Raw genomic sequence first — 10000 nt, forward strand, 5'->3', positions numbered from 1 at the left:
AGAATAGTGAGTGTAGTAGAATAGTGAGAGTAGTAGAATAGTAGAATAGTGAGTGTAGTAGAATAGTAGAATAGTGAGAGTAGTAGAATAGTGAGAGTAGTAGAATAGTGAGTGTAGTAGTAACAGTGAGTGTAGTAGAATAGTGAGAGTAGTGAGTGTTATAGAATAGTGAGTGTAGTAGAATAGTGAGAGTAGTAGAATAGTGAGAGTAGTAGAATAGTAGAATAGTGAGAGTAGTAGAATAGTGAGAGTAGTAGAATAGTGAGTGTAGTAGTAACAGTGAGTGTAGTAGAATAGTGAGAGTAGTGAGTGTTATAGAATAGTGAGTGTAGTAGAATAGTGAGAGTAGTAGAATAGTGAGAGTAGTAGAGTAGTAGAATAGTGAGTGTAGTAGAATAGTAGAATAGTGAGAGTAGTAGAATAGTGAGTGTAGTAGTAACAGTGAGTGTAGTAGAATAGTGAGAGTAGTGAGTGTTATAGAATAGTGAGTGTAGTAGAATAGTGAGTGTAGTAGAATAGTGAGTGTAGTAGAACAGTGAGAGTAGTGAGTGTTATAGAATAGTGAGTGTAGTAGAATAGTGAGAGTAGTAGAATAGTAGAATAGTGAGTGTAGTAGAATAGTGAGTGTTATAGAATAGTAGAATAGTGAGAGTAGTAGAATAGTAGAATAGTGAGTGTAGTAGAATAGTGAGAGTAGTAGAATAGTAGAATAGTGAGTGTAGTAGAATAGTGAGTGTAGTAGAATAGTGAGAGTAGTAGAATAGTAGAATAGTGAGTGTAGTAGAATAGTGAGTGTAGTAGAATAGTGAGAGTAGTAGAATAGTAGAATAGTGAGTGTAGTAGAATAGTGAGTGTAGTAGAATAGTGAGAGTAGTAGAATAGTAGAATAGTGAGTGTAGTAGAATAGTGAGTGTAATAGAATAGTGAGAGTAGTAGAATAGTAGAATAGTGAGTGTAGTAGAATAGTGAGTGTAGTAGAATAGTAGAATAGTGAGAGTAGTAGAATAGTGAGTGTTCTACTACTCTCTATAACTCTCACTATTCTACTACACTCACTATTCTACTACACTCACTATTCCACTACACTCACTATTCTACTACACTCACTATTCTATAACACTCACTATTCTACTATTCTACTACTCTCACTATTCTACTACACTCACTATTCTACTATTCCACTACTCTCACTATTCTACTACACTCACTATTCTACTACACTCACTACTCTCACTATTCTACTACACTCACTGTTCTACTAAACTCACTATTCTACTACTCTCACTATTCTACTACTCTCACTATTCTACTAGTAGAATAGTAGAATAGTGAGTGTAGTAGAATAGTAGAATAGTGAGTGTAGTAGAATAGTGAGTGTAGTAGAATAGTAGAATAGTGAGTGTAGTAGAATAGTGAGTGTAGTAGAATAGTAGAATAGTGAGTGTAGTAGAATAGTGAGAGTAGTAGAATAGTAGAATAGTGAGAGTAGTAGAATAGTGAGTGTTATAGAATAGTAGAATAGTGAGAGTAGTAGAATAGTGAGTGTAGTAGAATAGTGAGAGTAGTAGAATAGTAGAATAGTGAGTGTAGTAGAATAGTGAGAGTAGTAGAATAGTAGAATAGTGAGTGTAGTAGAATAGTGAGAGTAGTAGAATAGTAGAATAGTGAGAGTAGTAGAATAGTGAGAGTAGAATAGTAGTCTACTACATGAACGTTCGTGAACACTTTTTTTATACTATTCTATAACACTATTCTATAATAGTGAGTGTAGTAGAATAGTGAGTAGTAGAATAGTGAGAGTAGTAGAATAGTGAGTGTAGTAGAATAGTGAGTAGTAGAATAGTGAGTGTAGTAGAATAGTGAGAGTAGTAGAATAGTGAGTAGTAGAATAGTGAGTGTAGTGAGAGTAGTAGAATAGTGAGAGTAGTAGAATAGTAGAATAGTGAGAGTAGTAGAATAGTGAGAGTAGTAGAATAGTGAGTAGTAGAATAGTGAGAGAAGTAGAATAGTGAGTGTAGTAGAATAGTGAGAGTAGTAGAATAGTGAGAGAAGTAGAATAGTGAGTGTAGTAGAATAGTGAGTAGTAGAATAGTGAGTGTAGTAGAATAGTGAGTGTAGTAGAATAGTGAGTAGTAGAATAGTGAGAGAAGTAGAATAGTGAGTGTAGTAGAATAGTGAGTAGTAGAATAGTGAGTGTAGTAGAATAGTGAGTGTAGTAGAATAGTGAGTGTAGTAGAATAGTGAGTGTAGTAGAATAGTGAGAGTAGTAGAATAGTGAGTAGTAGAATAGTGAGAGAAGTAGAATAGTGAGTGTAGTAGAATAGTGAGAGTAGTAGAATAGTGAGTAGTAGAATAGTGAGAGAAGTAGAATAGTGAGTGTAGTAGAATAGTGAGTAGTAGAATAGTGAGAGAAGTAGAATAGTGAGTGTAGTAGAATAGTGAGTAGTAGAATAGTGAGTGTAGTAGAATAGTGAGTGTAGTAGAATAGTGAGTGTAGTAGAATAGTGAGTGTAGTAGAATAGTGAGTAGTAGAATAGTGAGTAGTAGAATAGTGAGAGAAGTAGAATAGTGAGTGTAGTAGAATAGTGAGTAGTAGAATAGTGAGTGTAGTAGAATAGTGAGTGTAGTAGAATAGTGAGTGTAGTAGAATAGTGAGTGTAGTGAGAGTAGTAGAATAGTGAGAGTAGTAGAATAGTAGAATAGTGAGAGTAGTAGAATAGTGAGTGTAGTAGAATAGTGAGTGTAGTAGAATAGTGAGTGTAGTGAGTGTAGTAGAATAGTGAGAGTAGTAGAATAGTAGAATAGTGAGTGTAGTAGAATAGTAGAATAGTGAGTAGTAGAATAGTAGAATAGTGAGTAGTAGAATAGTGAGTGTAGTAGAATAGTGAGAGTAGTAGAGTAGTAGAATAGTGAGAGTAGTAGAATAGTAGAATAGTGAGTAGTAGAATAGTGAGTGTAGTAGAATAGTGAGTAGTAGAATAGTGAGAGTAGTAGAATAGTGAGAGTAGTAGAGTAGTAGAATAGTGAGAGTAGTAGAATAGTAGAATAGTGAGTAGTAGAATAGTGAGTGTAGTAGAATAGTGAGTGTAGTAGAATAGTGAGTGTAGTAGAATAGTGAGAGTAGTAGAATAGTGAGTAGTAGAATAGTGAGAGAAGTAGAATAGTGAGTGTAGTAGAATAGTGAGTAGTAGAATAGTGAGTGTAGTAGAATAGTGAGTGTAGTAGAATAGTGAGTGTAGTAGAATAGTGAGTGTAGTGAGTGTAGTAGAATAGTGAGAGTAGTAGAATAGTAGAATAGTGAGAGTAGTAGAATAGTAGAATAGTGAGAGTAGTAGAATAGTGAGTGTAGTAGAATAGTGAGTAGTAGAATAGTGAGAGAAGTAGAATAGTGAGTAGTAGAATAGTGAGAGTAGTAGAATAGTGAGTAGTAGAATAGTGAGTGTAGTAGAATAGTGAGTGTAGTAGAATAGTAGAATAGTGAGAGTAGTAGAATAGTGAGAGAAGTAGAATAGTGAGTGTAGTAGAATAGTGAGTAGTAGAATAGTGAGTGTAGTAGAATAGTAGAATAGTGAGAGTAGTAGAATAGTGAGAGAAGTAGAATAGTGAGTGTAGTAGAATAGTGAGTAGTAGAATAGTGAGTGTAGTAGAATAGTGAGTGTAGTAGAATAGTGAGTGTAGTAGAATAGTGAGTAGTAGAATAGTGAGTAGTAGAATAGTGAGTGTAAGCTACGAGTGATTTGAAAGGTGAGACTATTTTAAAGTACGGTCACGTGTTTCAATCTGGCGAAACATTTCGCTCAAGTTGGTCATATGTAAATCCGCCATTCTCCGACAGAGCTGATTGGTTTGAAAGTGACTTGAAAGCAACTCTACTCTACTAACATGGCAAATTCTAATAACATTTTGTTAATGTGATTGTACGTTTATGAGTGTATACTGTGCAAAACTCAGAATAAATAGCTATAAAGCATAAAGAAATAAAAATTAAAACGTAACAACGAGGCTCATGCACAGCAAACCCAGGGAACGTTCTCTCAAAGTTATGAACAAACGTTCTTCCAGTAACGGTAATAGAACGTTTGTTCAATGTTATCTGGTCTTTAATAATGTTCTCAACACATTAGCACAAAAACATTATTTATGCATCATTCATTCATCATACTTCTTGTTTCAGAACGTTCAAAAGTAACGTTACCATAACATTTGAAGAACGATACATTGGAATGTTCCCATAATGTTCACATTACCAAGAAAAAAACGTTTAAAACTATATATTTTTTACACAGGACATTTTGAACATTCATAAATGCAATTTTCATAACTTAAAGCAAAACGTTCTGAGAAGATATGTTTGTGAGCTGCGGTCATGTCTAACTTTGATAAAAGGTTTTGATCCACTTCAAATGTTGACGACTGGATGAACTAGCGGCGTTGGTCAGAGGAAAATACGAGCTCATCGTCAGGAAGACGAAACGTTCCTCAGATCCAAGAGTTTCCCACAATCCCGTTCTCATGCCTTCGGCTGCGGTGGGTCTCCTCACGGGTCGGCCAGAACCAGCACCAGAACCAACAGCACTACTAATGTGTGCTGGAGTCCAGGAAAAACACACGAGTGTCCAAGCGCTTCTGTTTCAGTCTGACCCAGTTCCTGATCCAACACCAGCTCTGCTCACAACAGCTGATCTCAGCCCTGCTGTCACTCTGACCCTACACTAGCTGACATATCAGCCTTTCATATTCCACTGGATTTCAAGTCAACGTTTATTTTATTTTAAAGCAGCAAAGATGATTTTAGTTGCAGTAACGTGGCGGTCAAACAGTGACTGAATGTTTTATTTTAATTTCAATGAAAGGAATATATTTTAGTTTGATAATGATTGTTATTTAATATTTTGTATTTTTATGGTACTACATTATATTTACACTGTATTTATAATCCATTTATTCACTTTTTGAGCATAGACCTGAAAATTTAATTTCCAACTTAAACTGTTGTAAATATTGAATGCTTTAGAGCGACAGACTGAAGTTTGATCTCTTTTCTTTTATTATTGAAGATTATTGTTGAAGTGAAAAAAGTTTTAAAAATTGAACAAGGAAAAGTTACAGAATTTTACATTTATTGTTATGAAAAATGCACAAAATACTATTTAAAAATTTTATATGAAATCAATATTTTCAAAAACACATTTTACTCTAAAACTGTGAGAAAATCAAAGCCTTAAATCTAAACAAATTGTGCTCCAAATTTGAGCTTGAAATCTCAACAAATGATCTTTCAGTGAGATGTTGTTCGGCTGCAGTTCCAAACGCTTCCACTAGAGGAAACTCGTCTCTCATTCATTTACAATGCGCTCATTTCTGACCGTGAGAAACACAAGTGTGACTATTGTTTTCAGGACCATTTAACCTGTTCGAAACATGTCCATGATTTTTTTTTTGTTCACATACTAAGTGCCAAAACCTTTACCAAGTTTCGTACCATTCTGATGAAGTAAAAACATTTTTCTTTTTAAATTAGTAAAAATTTTCGGTCAAAAATTACCAAAGAGCAATTGCGAGTTATAAAGTCCAATTCTAAGGAAAAAAAGCCAGGCTTTTTTTCCAGAATTGCCTGTTTACAATTCTGTTTATATTGCGAGATATAAACATGCAATTCTGATAACACGCAATTCGACTTTAGATCTCACAATTCTGAGATAAAAAGTCACAATTACCTTTTTCATTTTTTATTCTGTGGTGGAAACAAGCTTTCATAGATGAATGCCACAATACGCAAGAAGATCTGTCGCTACTTCCACTTGTCTTGAGTTTAAAATGGAAAATACAGAATTTGGGTAAAAATAAATAAACAAAATAAGCACCTATATATTGAGTCCCAGTCCACTTTGACCCCAGAGATGGAGAATCAGACACACACGCGCTCCGCTCTAAAATTAGTTTTCACTGCCTATAACAGCAGATTTACTGGCTGCTTTAATTTGCAGTCTGCAGGCCGTCACACAACACAACAGGACTGGACGAACACACACACTCACGTGAACACACACATGCTTTCAATCAGGCAGTGCTGTGTCGGTTTACCGCTTCATTCCTCTCCGCGCGCCTGAAGCTCATTCCTGCTTTATCCGGGAGCTGTTCGCATTCACATGTGTCAGGGTGTGTTCCACTAAACACAAACTACACAACAACAACCACACACAACCAGAGAGAATGATCTTCTGCATCACTCACTCACATCATGTCCCGACAGAAGCCAAGCTGTATTTCTATAATGCTTTATTCAACACAGCAAACAAAAATACGTTATTTCTGAATGTTCTCTGAACGTTCAAAACGGCCCGTTTTTTTGTTTTTAAGTGAACCATCCAACATTATGAGAACGTTACTTCTCAATGTTCTCTGAACGTTCTGAAACAAAGAGTAACATTTAATAAATGTCCAACTTAAACATTTCAGAAGAAAACATTCCATGAATGAATGATGTATAAATAATGTTTTTGTGCAAATGTTTTAAGACCAGATAACTTTGAATGAACGTTCTTTTACCAGATGAACGTTTGGCATTCACAGTAATAAACAGGAAAATAACAAATTCCAAATTCAATTTCAGCTCTACACAAGACAAGACTGTCATTATTCAGATCAGTTCAGGTTTTGTTCTCATCTGATTCAGTCAAATCGATAATATAACTGAATATTAAGTATATAAATAGTGGAATAAAAAAAATATTCACACAATGAAAGTCAGTGTGTTCTAAAACAACTTTGGACCCCATTGACTTTCATTATACGGACCAAAAAAACTTTTTCAAAATATCTTCTACAAAATCTTATCTACTTATCTTATCTACAAAAACAAGCAAGTCGTACAGGTTTGAAACGACACGAGGGAGAGTAAATGACCGAGTTGTTCTGCATGTGCACTAGATACTCCCTAGAAGAGACTCAAACTGATACGCAATCTTATACGCGTATAATAAGTCTAATAGTATATAATGTGCAAGTCTTTCAGTCTTACTACTTCAAAATGTCACATTTAATTCAATGTGTTACTTGATGTTTCTTTGAGATTATTTGTGAAATTTACAAGCAATTTCTGAGTGCAAGTAAATCCTGCAACAGAATGTTTTCAACAGCGTCATTCATGCTGCGGTGAAACCAAATAAAATAACTATAAAAACTGGTGGTTTTGCAATACCAATACATAGATATAATAAAATGAAAAACAACTGGGAAAAAGGTCAAACAAGCAACTTTGCAATTTTCAGACCACTTGAGACAGACTGACCCTATTTTATTTTATTTTATTACGTACGGCTCCTAGTTTTTTGTGTTTTACAGGAAGAAGTAAGGTTCTGTCAGAGGTGACGCTCGTACACAATCACGGCTCTCTGAGAGAAAACTGCAAACAAAAGCACGATCAGTGATTCATTTGCAAACGGTGTGAAGCCAAAAACTGCAGCTGGCAAATCAATCTCTGTGCAAGAGAATTATTCATATCACAAGGAGAAAATATGGAGAGGAAATAGATCAAATATTTTATTTCAGCATCCTCCCTGTTTCAGATTAGGCTGATTTACAGAGAGAGAGAGAGAGAGAGACGCTCTGATGGAGAATCTGCAGATCAACGACTCATAAATCACACAGAATCAGCCACATCACCAACCAAACCCTCCGGCTCATTCCAGAGGCGATAAATGAGCAGACCCTGAAACGGGTTTACTCCTCATTTATCCTCTAAACTACACTCAAATAAACCTCGGCTCACTAAAAACACTCTCAATAATGTTAAATATTATATTATTTCAAATAATGCTTCTGCTGTGGAGGAGACTCATATTTACACTTTACAGATGCATTATAAATGAGAAATATTGAGATGATCATCAAAAACATTCACATGATCATCAAAACTAGGGATGTACGATATATATCGGTCATCATATCGGTACCGGCCGATTTATGTTCATTATTAACGTTATCGTTATCGGCCTGATAAGAAAGTTTGTCCGATATATTAAAGCTGATAAATAATGTATTAGCCTATTTCCTTCAGCTGAGACTCTTCAGATGCACACCGTTCAACATGATGGTTTTGAATTACTTGAAATATGATTGGAATCACTTCATAAAAGCAAAATACAGTTCAGTGTGCAGCGCAAGTCTGTCATATCGGCTACAGAACATTATAATGAGAACGTCATAATTGTGTGTTTGGGACGTGGCTTTTAATGGTGAGACTTTTGTTTTTGTAATCAGGCTCTCAACAATTATATAAAAATGTGGATTTTGATTTATCGGCCAATATATCGGTTATCAGCTTTGGTTATCGTATCGGCCAAAATGTTCATATCGGTGCATCCCTAATGAGAACTGATCAGTCGTCGCACTCGACCTCGAAAAATAATACTTCTATTCAGCAAAAACACATTAAAATGATCAAAAGTGACAGTAAAGACATTTATAATGTTAAAAAAAATGCTGTTCTTTTGATCTTTCTATTCATCAAACCCAGCTGACAGGGAACGTTCTGGCAACAAACAAACGTTCTTCCAGTAACATTAATAGAACATTTGTTCAAAGTTATCTGGTCTTCAATAATGTTCTCAAAACACTACTTGTACATCATTCATGGAGCATTTTATTTCTGAAACATTTCAGTTGGACGTTCTTCTGATGTTTTTTAGATGTTACTTGTTTCAGGTCGTTCAGAGAACATTCAAAAGTAACGTTCCACAATGTTTGAAGAATGATACAATGTAACGTTCCCTTAAAGGGCACCTACTATGCAAAATTCACTTTTACATGGTGTTTGAACATAAATGTGCATCGGCAGTGTGTGTACACAACCACCATATGATGATAAAAATCTACATACTCCGTTTATTAAAGTGTAAATTGCAGGTTAACCACCACAACCAATTAATGTCTAAATTAAAGTGCTCAGTATGTATATAAGTAAATATTTCTGTCTTAAAATGCGTTAAAATAACATTTATTGGGGTTTCTTCAAAGGTAGCATGTTTTTTACCGTAACTGGGTGATGACGCCATAAGAGGGAGTGGCAACCCATACTCTGCTAGATTCCCACTGTTTGTGGCTCGACTATGGAGAACGACTGGGAGACTGATAACATTAGGAAACAAGCCAAAGTCTGTTCAAAATCTTGCCATCATGTAGAATAGCAAGGAGGAACAACGACTGAAGACATTATTTACTTATGGTGTCAGTAGTCCTAATCAGAGCCGTAGAGAGGGTTAGGGCGCTGTGCCAGTCATGTGCCGCCCACGACTGCTGACGGACTCTGCCTATTAGCATAGACCCGCCCGCAACTGCTGACGGACTCTGCCTATTAGCATAGACCCGCCCGCAACTGCTGACGGACTCCACCCTATTAGCAAAGACCCGCCCATGACTGCTGACGGACTCTGCCTATTTGCATAGATCCCGCCCACGACTGCTAACGGACTCCACCCTATTAGCATAGACCCACCCACGACTGCTGACGGACTCCACCCTATTTGCATAGATCCCGCCCACGACTGCTAACGGACTCCACCCTATTAGCATAGACCCACCCACGACTGCTGACGGACTCCACCCTATTTGCATAGATCCCGCCCACGACTGCTGACGGACTCCACCCTATTAGCATAGACCCACCCACGACTGCTGACGGACTCCACCCTATTTGCATAGATCCCGCCCACGACTGCTAACGGACTCCACCCTATTAGCATAGTAGACCCACCCACGACTGCTGACGGACTCTGCCTATTAGCATAGACCCGCCCACGACTGCTAACGGACTCCACCCTATTAGCATAGACCCACCCACGACTGCTGACAGACTCCACCCTATTTGCATAGATCCCGCCCACGACTGCTAACGGACTCCACCCTATTAGCATAGACCCACCCACGACTGCTGACGGACTCTGCCTATTAGCATAAACCCGCCCGCAACTGCTGACGGACTCCACCCTATTAGCATAGA

The 10000-nt window shown here is 36.8% G+C and overlaps 1 protein-coding gene across 2 annotated transcripts in view; it reads right to left on the minus strand.

Moving 5' to 3' along the window:
• The window catches only part of erg (ETS transcription factor ERG), a 54792-nt gene that overhangs the window by 41315 nt on the left and 3477 nt on the right, over positions 1-10000 (minus strand). The gene's annotated exons all lie outside the window — the stretch shown is intronic.

The sequence above is a fragment of the Squalius cephalus genome (assembly GCF_949319135.1).
Source record: "Squalius cephalus genome assembly, chromosome: 24".
Classification (NCBI taxonomy): domain Eukaryota; kingdom Metazoa; phylum Chordata; class Actinopteri; order Cypriniformes; family Leuciscidae; genus Squalius; species Squalius cephalus.